The sequence below is a fragment of the Taudactylus pleione genome, unplaced genomic scaffold, assembly GCF_031769625.1.
Source record: "Taudactylus pleione unplaced genomic scaffold, aTauple2 ptg000005l, whole genome shotgun sequence".
Lineage (NCBI taxonomy): Eukaryota > Metazoa > Chordata > Amphibia > Anura > Myobatrachidae > Taudactylus > Taudactylus pleione.
Window position 1 is genome coordinate 11,040,762 of NW_028284408.1, and position 14,870 is coordinate 11,055,631.

Here is a 14,870-nt window from a genome sequence, read left to right on the forward strand (position 1 = left end):
ACTAGGGGCACTGCTGGTGGCCTGCATAAGGGGGTCCTCTCCTGGGGCACAGGGGGCACTGCATATGGGCACCACTACAGGGTGCTGCCCCATATCTTTATTTTTACTTTACATTAATTGCATATGGAGCCGCCTCCTCCCTGGAACACTTGAGGGGGGGGCACCTAAGCACGCACGTGCCTTGGGCACCCTCGCTACACGCTACTCCTGTGCCAGGGCCACCTGCATGCATTTGTCCCCCAGGCTTAAAGTTGCCAGCCAGCCCCTGGTCAGGAGAGATCCTAACTGTATGCAAGGGAAACTCTTAGGATGGTCAAACACTGTCGTCCACAACATCGAGCATGTGTCAATATAAATGTAAAAGGAGTTTTGCTTTATTTAGCGCTGGCAAGGAGCCAATAAAAACTTCACAAGTTCCTCTTATGAGGTCCACTTACCACCACTCGAGTGAAATTCAAAAAACAGTAATTACTGTACATCCCGATGTAGGATGAGGTCCATCCTCAATCAGGCTCTTTGTATCTTTAGAGGAAAGACAAAAGCCATACAAACAAGCCCCATTATAGCCCCTGTCAATCTATCTTGTCAATCTTGCATGGGTCCATCGTTCTAGAGACAGATCACTGGTCACTTGTGTCTGAATGCATATGCAATCTACAGGCCAGCGTGTGACTATTGGAATCATCGTTTGTGAAAGGGACAGACATTGTACACATTGTTGATATTAAGTACCTTTCTAATAAACTTTGCATGCTGCACCTTAAAACTACAAACTAATGTAATGTTTATATTTAATTTACTGGAGCTCTCTCTGAGTATGTTAAATAATATTAGGCAAAATCTGTAAGCATAACAAAATTTAATGTACTGTAAGGTATAAACTACAAAATGAGCATTTATGGAACAAGTTACTAGCATTATATTTTGGAAATTTTCGACAGTCTATTGAATTTAAAAAAATGTCACACACATTGATAAGTCTATTTTAATGTGATATGCTCTGTTGTACAGTACAATTCTTCTCTACAGTAGCATTCTAAAGCTACAGTAAGTTGCCCAAACTACAACTTATGCAAATGACCTAATGTATAACAAAAATGAAAAATGGTTTTGATCAATACAACTGTTAAACGTAATAAATAATAATAATAATAATAATAATAATAATATCCTCTAAATCTTCAAACATCCTCTGTAAAATCGGAAATTCACCTGTTTAGGGAACCTTATAAAATTCCTGGACCACCCATTTGTGGCATGTGTTTTTTTTACCTATACCCAAATAACCCAGTGACTTCCAAAATAAATTGCTGTGTAACTGGATCCCATAGCCACAGTAATCATGTTCTCTAATACAATTTGGATGAAGTAACATGAAATGTATGGTCCTTAATTCATTTAGAAACTGTGGAGCATCCTGGTGTGATAGATGTTCAAAATGTTATTAAATAAAAAAATTTAAGACTCTGGCTATGAACCTCAATTAGATGACAGCCTTTAATTGGCATGAGAGTCATCATGTAGACTACCTAGTGGTTCATTCATTTTCTAAGTTATTCATCTGAAAGGTTAGTGGAATCTTTCCCAGCACATTAATAATAACTGAATTCAAAGCTAAAGGTTTGAGATGGGAGGAGAACAGGCTGTGCTCTTTTGCAAAGGCTCAGACACTCTCCGGCCAGGCACTACAACCTGCCTGTGATTGATAGCTGGCCTTTTGTTTATCTTACAGAGGCACTTTCCCTTTCTGGCTCTCCCAGAAAATGTGAATTTTCTTTCAACTTTGTTGCCTGGAGAGAATGCATTCTCTGTGGGTGGGAGGTGAGGAGGACAGAGAATTGAAGTGTCACTCAGAGGCACTTTAGAAATGTTTTTGTTTTTCTGCTTGGAAAGTCATTGTGTCATTTTCACCTCACTCCCCTCGCGTGTCTGAACCAGAGAATATGTGTGGCTTGTTATGTGGGCTACAAAAAAAGTAGTTGGGAGAAGGGTATATTGAGCCCTAACAGTAAATACAGCAGAATGAAAATATAAAACATTACATTAGATTGCAGAGAGCATGTGTACTTATCACTAAGGGTCAGTATGGATCGTAACTGCTAATACGCATGCAACTGGCCGATTGTTGCATCCTACGCATGCATCGCAGTGTCCATGCGCGAACTGGCCACTGTGATTGTTACTGCAATAGCAGTGACTACGCAGATCCATCGCAGAGTGATTGACAGGAAGTTCCGTCTGTGAGAGGTGATGGGGGCGTGGTCGGTGAAATGCAGGCGTACCAGTGTGTTTGAACGCCGTTACATGGGCGTGCATAAATTATCCACTGGAATGTCTTACCCAGCTTGAGTACTCATAGCGTGAGCTGAGGTTACCGATGGTTTCGCAGTCTTGCTAAGTATTACGGATGTGTGTAAGGTAAAGTGGGCGTCCTTATGTTGTGCTGCGGCAGCATAGCTATCGCAATGGATTAGCATACTATCGCAGTGAGACTGCATGCGTAATCGCTATTACAATCGCAGTTGCGATACTTACTAAATCGTGCCCTAAGTTTGAATACCTGTTATTGTTTCTGTCATTATCAAAGAAGTTTGTCAGATCTCTCTAGACCAGGAATGGGGAACCTCCTGCCCGGGGGCCATATAAGACCCTCGGAATCATTTGGTCTGGCCCTCTGAGCTTTTTTCTGCTAGCCTCATCTTGCTAGCAGGGTGCCTAGAATGGCACCCTGCAACCAGAATCTATGCAGCAGTGCCACCTGGAGCCTCCTTAGGACACTTCAGACAGTCACACCGCTGCCCTTACAGCTCCCTGGAGCATCTACAGGATGCTCTGGGCTTTGCTATAATCACCGGCGATTGTGGCCTCGCCCTCGTGTGATGTCACGCGGAGGGGCCTTTGCCTGCCCCGGGCCCGTGAATACTGTTATATATATCAAAATGGCCCTTGGCAGAAAAAAGGTTCCCCACCCCTGCTCTAGATCATGAAGATCTTGTCAGAAGACTGCAGTTAATTATTATAACGAAAAGGGACTAGATCATAATTCTGTTGCTTTTACAAATTTGAATTTTTAGCTATGATGCATTCAATGGTGCAACTACAGCTATTTGAGCCCCAGTAGAAGATTTGCATTTCCTATACAAAGTCACAGAACAGTAAGTTAGTGTAACAGAGTAGCATATTCTATCACATTGGCATAAGGTAGAACATAAGAAAACAAAATAGTAGGTGGTGCTTATCACTCACAACAGTGGATCGTATATCAATATTTTATTAATACAAAACAGATGTATTTCAGACAGTAAATAACCACTATTTATAAAACTCCCGGGAGTGGAGTTATAAGTACATCAATATAAAAATAGATGTTGTATATAAAAAAAGAGCACATACATCTAATAAAACAAACACATGTAGGTTAGCTTATAGCAGGCATCAATATAGTTAAATCATCCACTACAAATTGGATCTCACTGTCCCAGAGAGTCTTTTTTAATTACAATATTTTCATGTAGCAATCTTTGTTATTTTGCAGATTTGTAAATTTATATAGCTGATGAATAGTAAGATATGTAGCCAAATAATGTAGCTTTTAGATCACTCACAGCCAAATGCCGGGAATCACAGCTCTCCACAACGTTCCAGTAATAAATGCCAACAATGAGAGAGTGCTCATATGTTTTAACTTGCAATAATAAGGAATAATGAGCCATCCAGAATCCCAGCTCTCCACAGTACTCACAATTATTGTACGTTAAAGTTTTGCTCCAATGGTAGGTAAGCAGTGACTTTTGCAGCAGTGTGCATATTCCTCCCGGTGCAATGACATGGCTCTCCTCTCCACGGAACTCACCAACCTAATCCCTGCAAGTGAAAGACGCCCGCAATGCCAAGTAGTATGATGTGGGGTGCAGGTGAATGCAGATGGGTTTCACAGGGGATCTCTGTCGCAAGTCTCGTATGCTCGGTGGAGCTCTGCCACAAGTCCCATATCAATCCTTATAAGATAGAACATAGCTACATATCTATCAATCATCCTCGCACATAGGTTTGGGCATCTTGAAGCAGATGGCCAATAAGTAAGTTGTTAACATTGGCCATAGGAACTCTTTGTGTATACTGTATGCACTGCCCTTTGTCCAAATGCTGGATAGAATGCAATTTGTTCAAGCAAGTTAGCATAAAGAAGACTGTGCAATTTACTAAAGACCAAACAGCTCATCAATCACAACTGCCCCATCTGAAAACACAGTACTGATTATTTATTTACAAATGGTATGCATTCAGATACAGCAGTGTTTGTTTATTTGTAAACAAACACCAAAAATAGACAAGATTGCTGAAACCACATACTGGGGGTGACTCACAGGTAGGCGCCAGGTAAAACATTGATGCGTCCCAAAGGTAGATGTATGATCTGTCATTATGGGGGTTTAGTGGTATCAGCGCACATTATGACCCTGATTCAGAGCTGTTTGCTGCTGGCGGGTTCTCGCTCTGAATGTGGGAGTTTTTAATTTTTTATTTTTTTTCTCCGGCCGCTCGCAAAGATGTGGGAGATCACCAACAGCTTGTGCGAATGGCCAGGAGATGATCGCGATTATTGCGACCATCGGGCTTGTGACGAGACCCAGGGGTAGGGTCTAGCTACCACAAGCCCAAGTGGACTTCCTGCTCTATTAGAGCAGGAAGTCCACTACTGACATCAGAAGTGATGTCAGTCGGCCCTCCTACAAACACCAGGCGTTCCTAAGGGAACGCCTGGGTTTATCCGGCCACCCCCCTACCCGCCGACAAAACGGGGCGAGCTGCCAATCAACATCGACAGCCGGCCCATCTTGTTGCAAGCCCCATAGTGACTGAACTTCAGTCGCTCAGCGGGGCTTGCGCATGCCGGACGCGGCGCATACGCAGTGGGCAACCATCGGGCCGCTTGCAAGCACACAGCGCTTGCGAGTGGCTCTAAATTGGACCTTATGTGCACTGATACTTTTTTACCCCATGTATAAATGTGGGACTGGGTGGTAAATGACAGGGGCGTTATTCGTGCCTGTCATTATCTGCGCTGCGGCCAGGAAGTGTGCAACATAGACCTTATCCTCAACCCTCCCAGAAAACGGGGGTGACACAGAGGCCATCCCATCCATTCCCCTATCCCAAATGGCCAGTCTGCCAATCAGGCTACAGGTTTTTGGGAACTACAATCGATCTAGTAGTAGAAAACCAGCACATGTGCAGTACAGATCCTGCGCATGCACCGATTTACTAAAATTGGAGTAGTACACAAGCCATCAGGTTTGCATAACTACTCAGAATCAGGCCCAATGTGCCTACAGTATGTTTTCCCTCATAAAGTACTGTATGCCTTGTTTAGGGCATAAATCAATCATGATAGGACATTAGAACTTTATTTTGTGCGTTTGAAGCTTTGCTTTACAGTGGATAAAGGGGGTCATTCAGACCCGCTCGTGAGCGTCAGGACGCTCGCAAGCGGGTCAATGTTCCCCACTGCGCATGCGCACGACGGAGGGAGCTCCATCGCGCGCATGCGCGAGACCCGGGGAGCGACGGGCTTTCCATCGCTCCGGGTCTCGCACCAAAGGGGGCGTGCTGTCGATGTTGATTGACAGCACGCCCCCTTTGGTGGGCGTGCCGGGGGCGTGCCTGCCAGATGGAGGCATTCCCATGGGAACGCCTACCGTCTGAAGCTGGCCCCACTGACATCAATAGTGATGTCAGTTGGAGTGATTTTGGCTCTGATAGAGCCAAAATCACTCCAGGGCTTGTGGCAGGGAGATCCTACCGCAGGGTCTCCGTCGCAAGCCCGATGGTCGCGATGGCCAAGACCATCGCGACCATCTTTTTGGCCGCTTGCATATGCTGTGGGTGGCCACCCACAGCTATACGAGCGGCCTGGAGGCCGCTCCATTTTCATGGAGGAGGGCCCTAATTCAGAGCGAGCGCTCTGGTCAGAGCGTTCAGCTCTGAATCAGGCCCAAAGTCATATTGCCTACTTTTGAAAAAGCATTTCAGGGAGATTGTAAAAGCAACACCTATGAGTGCGGTTGGTAAAGTGGGAGTGTACTGCTACATCTGAGAGGAGCATCATAAAGTTGATTTACATCCAAATGTAAGTGGGCCCCAAAGCTGTTAGTGTACTTGTTGAAAACACACTGATACTTTTCAGGGCTTGTTTTACAAGTGTTTCCATATAATTGGCCACAAGACACCTTATATGTAGTGCATGTAGCCATAGGCAGGGCCGGGCTGCTCTTGTGGCAAATACCAGAAGGGCCGATGACCAAATGGACTGGTCAAGCATCAAACCCTGGCTGAGCAGCTCTGCCTCCCTGCACTCTGCTCAGCCGGGACACTGAAATACGGGGACGTGCCGCGAGGCTAGGCTCACAGCATGCCCCCGTGAGACAAAGCCAGGAGAGGCCATGCCCCTTTTGCTGGTGCGCACTGTAGGCGCACGTGAAGGGGCTGCTCAGCAGCCTCAATTTGTCCCTGCCCATAGGGATCATTGTGCCTTAAAACCAATGCAGGGAAATGGCACTGACTATACCATTTGAATACATATATCTCTGATTTCTTTATTTTCTAAGTATATAACAGCTGTATTATAGTAATAACAGCTACATAATTCCCCATTCCCCCTCTCTGACCATCATATTCTCTCTTTTAACTTATCCCTCTCTCCTTCCTTTCCTCTACCCCCTAAGGCCACCATCACTAAGCATAACATTGAGGCTATTAACACTGTTTCTTTTTCCTCCCTGCCTGACTCACTTCTCCCCTCTATGCTCTCTCTCCTGTCATGAACAAGCAACCTCCCTATACAATGCCTCCCTTACTTCTGCTCTTGACCCTGTTGCTCCAGTAGTCACTGCTCACCCTCGCAGATCCACATCTCAACCCTGGCATTCCAAATGCACCAGCTACCTGTAAAAGTGTTCATAGACCACCAAGCAACAGTGGAGAAAATTATACTCTAAGGCAAACTTCCTCCATTTCAAATTTATGCTCTCATCCTACAGTGCTGCCCTTTCCTTCTCTAAACAGTCATATTTCAAGAACCTCATCTCCTCCCCCAGCGTCTCTTTGCCATCTTCAACTCCCTCCTCTACCCACCCCCTCCTCACCTCCCTCTTTTCTCTCCGCCCTTGACTTTGCCACCTACTTTACATCTAAAATTGACTCCATATGTCAGGACAACATATCCCACCAGACCCTCAGCAATTCACCCCGTCCATTCCCTGACCACCCCTCCCCATCCATCTTTCTAACTCTGACATCCTTCTCCCCTTTATTTGGAGAGGAAGTCATGGCCCTGATCCTCCCTCCCCTCCACCACCCCACTTGACCCTATCCTTTCCCATCTTCTCTGCTACCTCTCTCTTTCTGCCTGTTCCCATCTTGCCCACCTTCTCAAACTCTCCCTCTCATCTGACACTGGACCTCATGCAGAGGCGGTCGTTAGATGCAAGCGGTCACTCTGAATCAGGGTGGCCATTTGCATTCCGAATTACCGCCTCCTTGTCAATCGCTAAGCTGTGGGTTACCAACCACACAGCGTAATGACCGACCTGGTTGATGGATGCGATGGTCATCACCATCGCAACCATCGGGGCTTACGACGAGACCCTAAGGTTGGGTCTCAGCACTCGTAAGCCCCAGGGAGCTTCCTGCTCTGTTTGAGTAGGAAACTCCTCACTGACATCACTGATTATGTCAGTGCGGCCGCCCACAAAGTGGTATGCGTTCGTTAAGGAACGCCTCCATTTTGCAAACCACCCACCTGGCCCACCTACCAAACGGGGCGAGCTGTAGATCAACATCGACAGCCGCCCCTTTGGTAATGAGCTCCGGAGCGACAGAGTTTCTCTGTTGCTCCAGGGCTTGCGCACGCGCAGTGCGCCCACTGCGCATGTGCAGGACTAACCATCGAGTCGGTTACGAGCGCATCAGCGCTTGCGACCAACTCTGAATGAGGTCTACTGTCCCTTCTGTATTCAAACATACCCTTGTCTCCCCTATTCTTAAAAACTTACACTTGATCGTAGAACTCTCTCCAACTACTGACCCATCTCTCTCCTCCCTTTTGTTCCAAACTTCTTGAGCTTATTATTTACAACCGCCTTACCACCTTTCTTTTGTCAGGCCTGAATGTTGGAATTGGGTGGAACAGGCAAAGGAGGCTGAAGTGGAGCCTAGGGAGGTGTGATTGAATCTGGGTGACTTGTGCCAGGACTTCTTCATGCAATGAGGGAAGATTGGAGGCAGTGGAACTGCTGAAGGTGAAAAGCCCAAAGACAAGGACAGTAGGGAACAACTTTAGTTGTTTGGAAAGTGAATTTTAACTGTAGTGGTAGAATTGAATAGGAACCGATGTAGTACAATCAATGATATGGAATCGATGAAGCAAGGTTCATTGGAAGATTGGAACCGATGCTATGGAAAGATGGAGTAGAATTGATGTTATGGAATTGATGAAGCTGGATCGGATTGGAACCGATGTTGCAGAATTGATTAAATAGAATCGATGAAATGGAACTGATGAAGCAGGATTGGATTGGAACCGATGTTTGGAGACAATCGGATTGGAACTGAAGTTTGGAGACTGTCAGGTTGGAACTGATGTTAGGAGACAGTCAGGTTGGATCTGATTGATGTTTGGAGACAATCGGATGGAGACCTATGTTAATAAATTGCAGAACTGGATCGGTTTAAGACCAATGTTGATGAATTGAAGAATTGGGTCGGTTTGAGACCAATGATGAATTGCAGTATTGGATCAGTTTGAGACCAATGTTTGAATATATTGGATGGGACCGATGATTGGAGATATCGGCTAAGAACAGTGATTGGAGATATCGGCTGGGATCAATGGTTGGAGATATCGGCTGAGACAGATGGTTGTAGTTAGGAACAAGTCTTTGTGGTAAAACCAGACTGGAGTACTAGATGGAATTGGAGACTTAATAACCAGACTTGGAACTGAAATGACACAAACTGAAACCATTCAGATGCTGAGTACCTGAGAGCTCAGCATAGAACTGCAACCTCAGCAGAAACTAAGTTGTACTTGCAATGGGGGCCAGTCAGTAAATGGAATTTATAGTGGTGGAACCCGGGGGTTGGATGATGAGATCATCTGGTCTGGGAGCAGCACTCTGAGTGGTGGAGGAGAGTCAGGTGACTGAATCCAACATGGCTGCGCCCATACTGAGTTTTGGAGGGATCTCTGGCATGCAGACTGAGTGCTAGCATGCTGAATAAACACACTGAGAGCAGAAACAGTGTTGACAGACCTCATAGCCAATTGGATGTGATGTGCAGTGCAGGCGGACCTCTGCGTCATCTGGGAGTGATGTGCGGTCACAGAGTTTACCTCAGTGCTAGCTGGAACAGACACCTCAGAGGTAAAACATAGGCAAATATGCAAAAAATTTGTCAGGATTGTGCCATCTTTCCTCCCACTCCCTCTTTGACCCATTTTAGTCTGGCTTCTGTTCTCTACACTCCACTGAAACTGCCCTCACAAAAGTTAGCAATGACCTTCATACTGCAAAATCCAAGGGCCACTACTCTCTGCTCATTCTCCTCGACCTCTTTGCTGCTTTTTACACTGTGGACCACCCTCTCCTCCTGCAAATCCTTCACTCCCATGGTCTACGTGACACTGCCCTCTTGTGGCTGTCCTCCTACCTCTCTGGACTTTCCTTCTTTGTCTTCTCTCATGACTTCTCATACCCCCCACTTCCACTTACAATAGGTGTTCCCCAAGGTTCTGTTCTTGGACCTCTCCTATTCTTCCTCTATATGTCCTCTCTAGGTGAACTCATCAGCTCTTTTAACCTCCAACAGCATTTCTATGCTAATGATACTCAGATCTACCTTTCCTCCCCTGACCTCTCCCCCTCTCTCCTCATTTGTATCTCCAACTGTCTCTCTGCTATCTCTTTCTGGATGTCCCAGTGCTTTTTTTAAACTTAATATTTCTTAGATCAAGCTGATTATCTTCCTACACTCCCGAATAACTTCACTTCCTATAATTTCTTTATCAATTAACTGCACAACTATCTTAATAAAAACAAAACATTTAGTAACCCTATGGCACTGCACTCCAGTGCTGCAGAGGTTAATACTAAGTGACCACCTTATATTTAATAGCACATAACAAAACAAATTGTCCCACGTCCTCCGGTATATGGTATTTCTCTGGTATAAAAAATAACTGGGAAACACAATATAGTGTAATAACATCACTGTATGATGTAGCCACCCATGGATATGAATATGAGGACAATATGGTGGTCTATGAAGATCTTCTCCCAGCTTAGTATGGTCCCAACTCCCGTAAGAATCACCTAGATGTGAATTAGTATAAGTCTCGTGTAGAGTTTCTTACATGTATGCTTACTTGTAAGGGCGATGTATGGGCACATTTGCATGCAGTATCCCATTAATTCTATATGTTACCCATTTGCCCTTATTGACCTGGGTCCATATTCTGCAGGGCAATAGGAATCTGCATAATATTACCACCTGATGACTTGAAAGTCCCCACATTCCGTTAAGGACCGCTGGTCGAGGTTTCTGAAGATAAAGATACCTTTATGTGCCCATACAGTACATCGCCCTTACAAGTAAGAATACATGTAAGAAACTCCACACAAGACTTATCCTCATTCACATCCAGGTGATTATTATGGGAGTTGGGACCATAGACCACCATATTCTCCTCATAGTCACATCCCCGGGTGGCTACATCAAACAGTGATGTTATTACACTATATTGTGTTTCCCATTTATTTTTTATACCGGACAATTACCATATACCAGAGGACATGGGACAATTCCTTTGATGGACTTATTGAGGACTTGTTGGAACAATTCAGAGTGCAAGTGAGGTTGATTTGTTTTGTTATGTGCACAACTATCTACTCTAACCCCAAAGTGTACTGTCTTGGAGTTATCCTGGACTCCTCCCTCTTCTTCAAACCACACATTCAGCACCTCTCACAGTCCTGCCATTTCCATCTTAAAAATATTTCCAAGATCAGACCCTTTATCACCCAGGATGCTACTAAAACCCTCATCCACTCCTTGGTCATCTCCAGATTGGACTACTGTAAACTCCTCCTATCTGGCGTCCCTGACTTCCAACACTCTCCACTCCAATCTGTCCTCATTGCTGCAACTCGGCTCAGCTTCCTTTCCAAACACTCTATATCTGCCTACATTCTCCTACAAGACCTCCGCTGGCCCCCTTCCCCTTCAGAACCCAATTTAAGGTTCTTACACTCACTTACAAAGTGATCATTCATTCCTTTCCCATTTACATCTCTGAACTCATCTCCCTTCACACTCCTGTTTTCCCTCAAGAAATGCATGTCGCCTCTTCTTGCCAACTAATTACTTCCTCAGCAATGTTTTGTCCGTACTGCTCTCTACCCCTGGAACTCTCTCCCTCTCCCCATCACACTCTCTACAAATCTTCAAATGGTCTCTCAAGACCCATTACTTCATCAAAACCTTCCAGCTCTCTTCCTAACCCACTGCTACATGTTCCTTCTTCCCTGTCTACCCCATCTGTGTCAAGCCTGTTTGTTCGCCCATCCCCATTAGAATGTAAGCTCACATGAGCAGGGCCATCTACCTTCTTGTGCTTCTCCTTACTTATCCTTTCATCTACTCCTTACTCCCCACTAGGGCACCTAACACTTGGTTGCTTATGCGTTGTTGCTTATTTGAGTGTTATAATTGCTCATGCAGCAAATTATATAAACTTTGTCCTTGGTCTGCTTTGAATTGTACTGTAAGTCACTGGTTTCTTGTTCACATATTTATGTACTTTGTAAGGCGCTACAGTACACTTATGGAACCATATAAATAAAGGATAATAATAATAATAATAATAATAATAATAATAATAATAATAATACAATTCAAGACTTGATTATCTGATTAGGCACTGAGCTGCGGCAAAGTTAAAGTAATTTTGCTTAGTGAAGTACCCCTAAAAATGTTCCTCCCATAACACTGGTCAACAGCAATTCTGTCCAAAGGGTTTTCATGGGTATTCTAAGTATATTTTTTCATGCTTAATCCAAATTCATATTTTCTTGTGGTGCCATGTTTATTTTCCTCATTTAGAATAATCACAGGATAAAAAAAAAACGTATTCTTTAAATATATATATATATATATAATCAAAGCGACAGGCCGGCACTCCAAAATATTAAACATGTACTTGCCCAGGTGCCATCTCAGGACCAAGTTCCAAGCCCCCCAAAAATATATATATATATTTAGCAGAAGTTGCAGAATTGATAATGCTGGCAGGATAAAATTGATCAAGGTAGCAGACTGTGCAGGTTGAAACCTGTTTAGACCTTTTGCAGACGTTAGCTTAATTTTGTCTTTAGAGCAGCTTCAAGTCAGTCTGCTTTTAGGTACCACAATAACAGCTAGTGTTACTCCTTTCTTTAATATTACTGTATTTCATTTTACACCAAGGCTGCTTTCATCAGATGCTTGGGCCTGATTGATAGATGTACACTAATGCCGTTGAAGCTGCTAAGTGAATATATGTAAATGACACAGCCACCGGGAGATGTATGGAGATGCCTTCCTGCGGCTTTGCAAATCCAAGCATCTGCGTAAAATGTTGCGGCATCTGCTTACACAGACGCAGCTTCGGTTGCAGATCATTTGATTATCGGAGTTCTGAGTGACACTATGGTCCTGCAGAATGGCCGTGGAACTTGAGACGCCGAGCCATATTCCCTGCATATGGAATCACAGTCGCAGGGTGAGAGGTGCCACCGAAATAGTCACAACATGCCTGCGTTTCTTACTGCCACTCCCCAATACCTCTCCCAAATGATCCCAGACTGTCAATCACATTGCGAATAATAGTTGCTGCGAGCAACTACAGTAATGGTCCTTGATGCATCCGCATTGCGACTAAGACACGTGTGGTTTACTGATAATTGCTCAACCCTATTGCTGTGCACAGCGACGCGGATCTTTTACAGAAAGAAATCAACAAGAATTCTGCCTTCCAAGCATAATGCAATATAATTTATACATATCACTAACAAAAGGGTGTTTTATAATTACATCATGGGACAGAGTTTTCATTTGTTAATTCATGGTACAAGATAGTGTAGGGAGTGACAGGGGTGAACCTACGGGGGACATCTGTAACCTAATGCTGGCCACACACATAGTGATATTTTACCCGATCTGGCCGATTCCGACACATTGGAATGACAGATCGTGTAAAATAGGCCAAATCCTGAGTAAATCATGAGTCCCCACTCACGATCACGATGCGATGCGCGTCCCCGCTGCGTCCCCGTGCAGTAAGGCAGATCTGACAAGTCTAGATGCAGGAAAGATCGTATGAAGATTGGACACCAAATCGTGTGCAGATCGTGTGGAGATCGTGTGCAAAGCTGGCGGGGAGAGTTTCAAGGGAAATCATACGCAAATCGTACACATCAGCTGATCGTGTGCACATCGCCATGTGTGTGGCCAGCTAGTCGAAGTGACATTTAACAGTAAAGGGCGACGTTAGCATTTTCATACATAAAGGGTTAAGGCTGGTACTGGTTCCATCAATACTTGGAGACTTTTATAAAACAAAATACTTTTAAAAAGTGGGAGGCACATATAGATACCGTTGTAATTCCTACACCGTTCACCTGATTTGGATGTAATTACCCTCAAATTAAATCTGAAAATCTGCAGTTAAAGCACATCTTGTTTGTTTCATTTCAAAGCCATTGTGGTGGTGAATAGAGGCCAAAATATGAAAATTCTGTCAATGTCCCAATATTTATGCACCTGACTGTATGTTCTCTCGATGGGCAAAAAAATTGCAAGCCCAAATTTAAGGTTATCACAAAGGTGTGTCCCTTGGAAACTTGGAAAGTGCTATCGGTTCAAGTTACCTGACAATTGAAGTACTGCCTGACTATCAGATAAGCTTTTGATTGTTTATTTTTTGGTACGCACATTACTTATCCATTTGAGCACTGATTAATTTGTTTCTAAAATACTACACTATTAGGCGCACATTTTATTATTATTTTTCAGCATATATATATATAATATATATATATGCCTATCCTCAATCTGGCACTCAAAAGGAGAGCAACTGAATACTGGCCCAGGTGCCCTCCACAGAATTCCTTTGCACAAGGTATTCTGCTAAATAGTGTCCAAATGGCGGCACTCCGGATAAATAACGTGAACACCAGACGGCTTTACATGACAACATTTCAGGGTCTTTATTGACGCTTTTTTCATTATAAGCTTGATAAAAGCATCAATAAAGACACTGAAACGTTGCCATGTAAAGCTGTTTGGTGTTCACGTTGTTTATCGAGAGTATCGCCATTTGGACACTATATATATATTAGGGGTGAGCGGGTTCGGATTTCTGAAATCCGAACCCCCCCGAGCCCCCCCGATCCGAGTCCGATCCGAGTCAGGCTCGACTTTTCCCGCCTGACTCGGATCTGAAATCGAGGCAAAACGTCATCATCCCGCCTTCCGAGTCTCGCGGGTTTTGGATCCTATATAAGGTACCCGCGTCGGCGCCATTTTCTCACTCGGCTGTGGACAGTGAAGAGGGAGGGTGGGAGTTAGGGCTGTGTAGTGTAGTGTAGTGTAGTGCTGCTGTTGTCCACTACTTCAAAGTCCATAGGGGCTGGCTGTGTTGTGCTGCTGTTGTTAATAGGGGCTGTGTCCACTACTTCAAAGTCCATAGGGGCTGGCTGGACTGTGTTGTGCAGTCAGTTCTCCATAGGGGCTGTGTCCACTCCAAAGTCCTGTGCAGTGTCCCAGTCCTA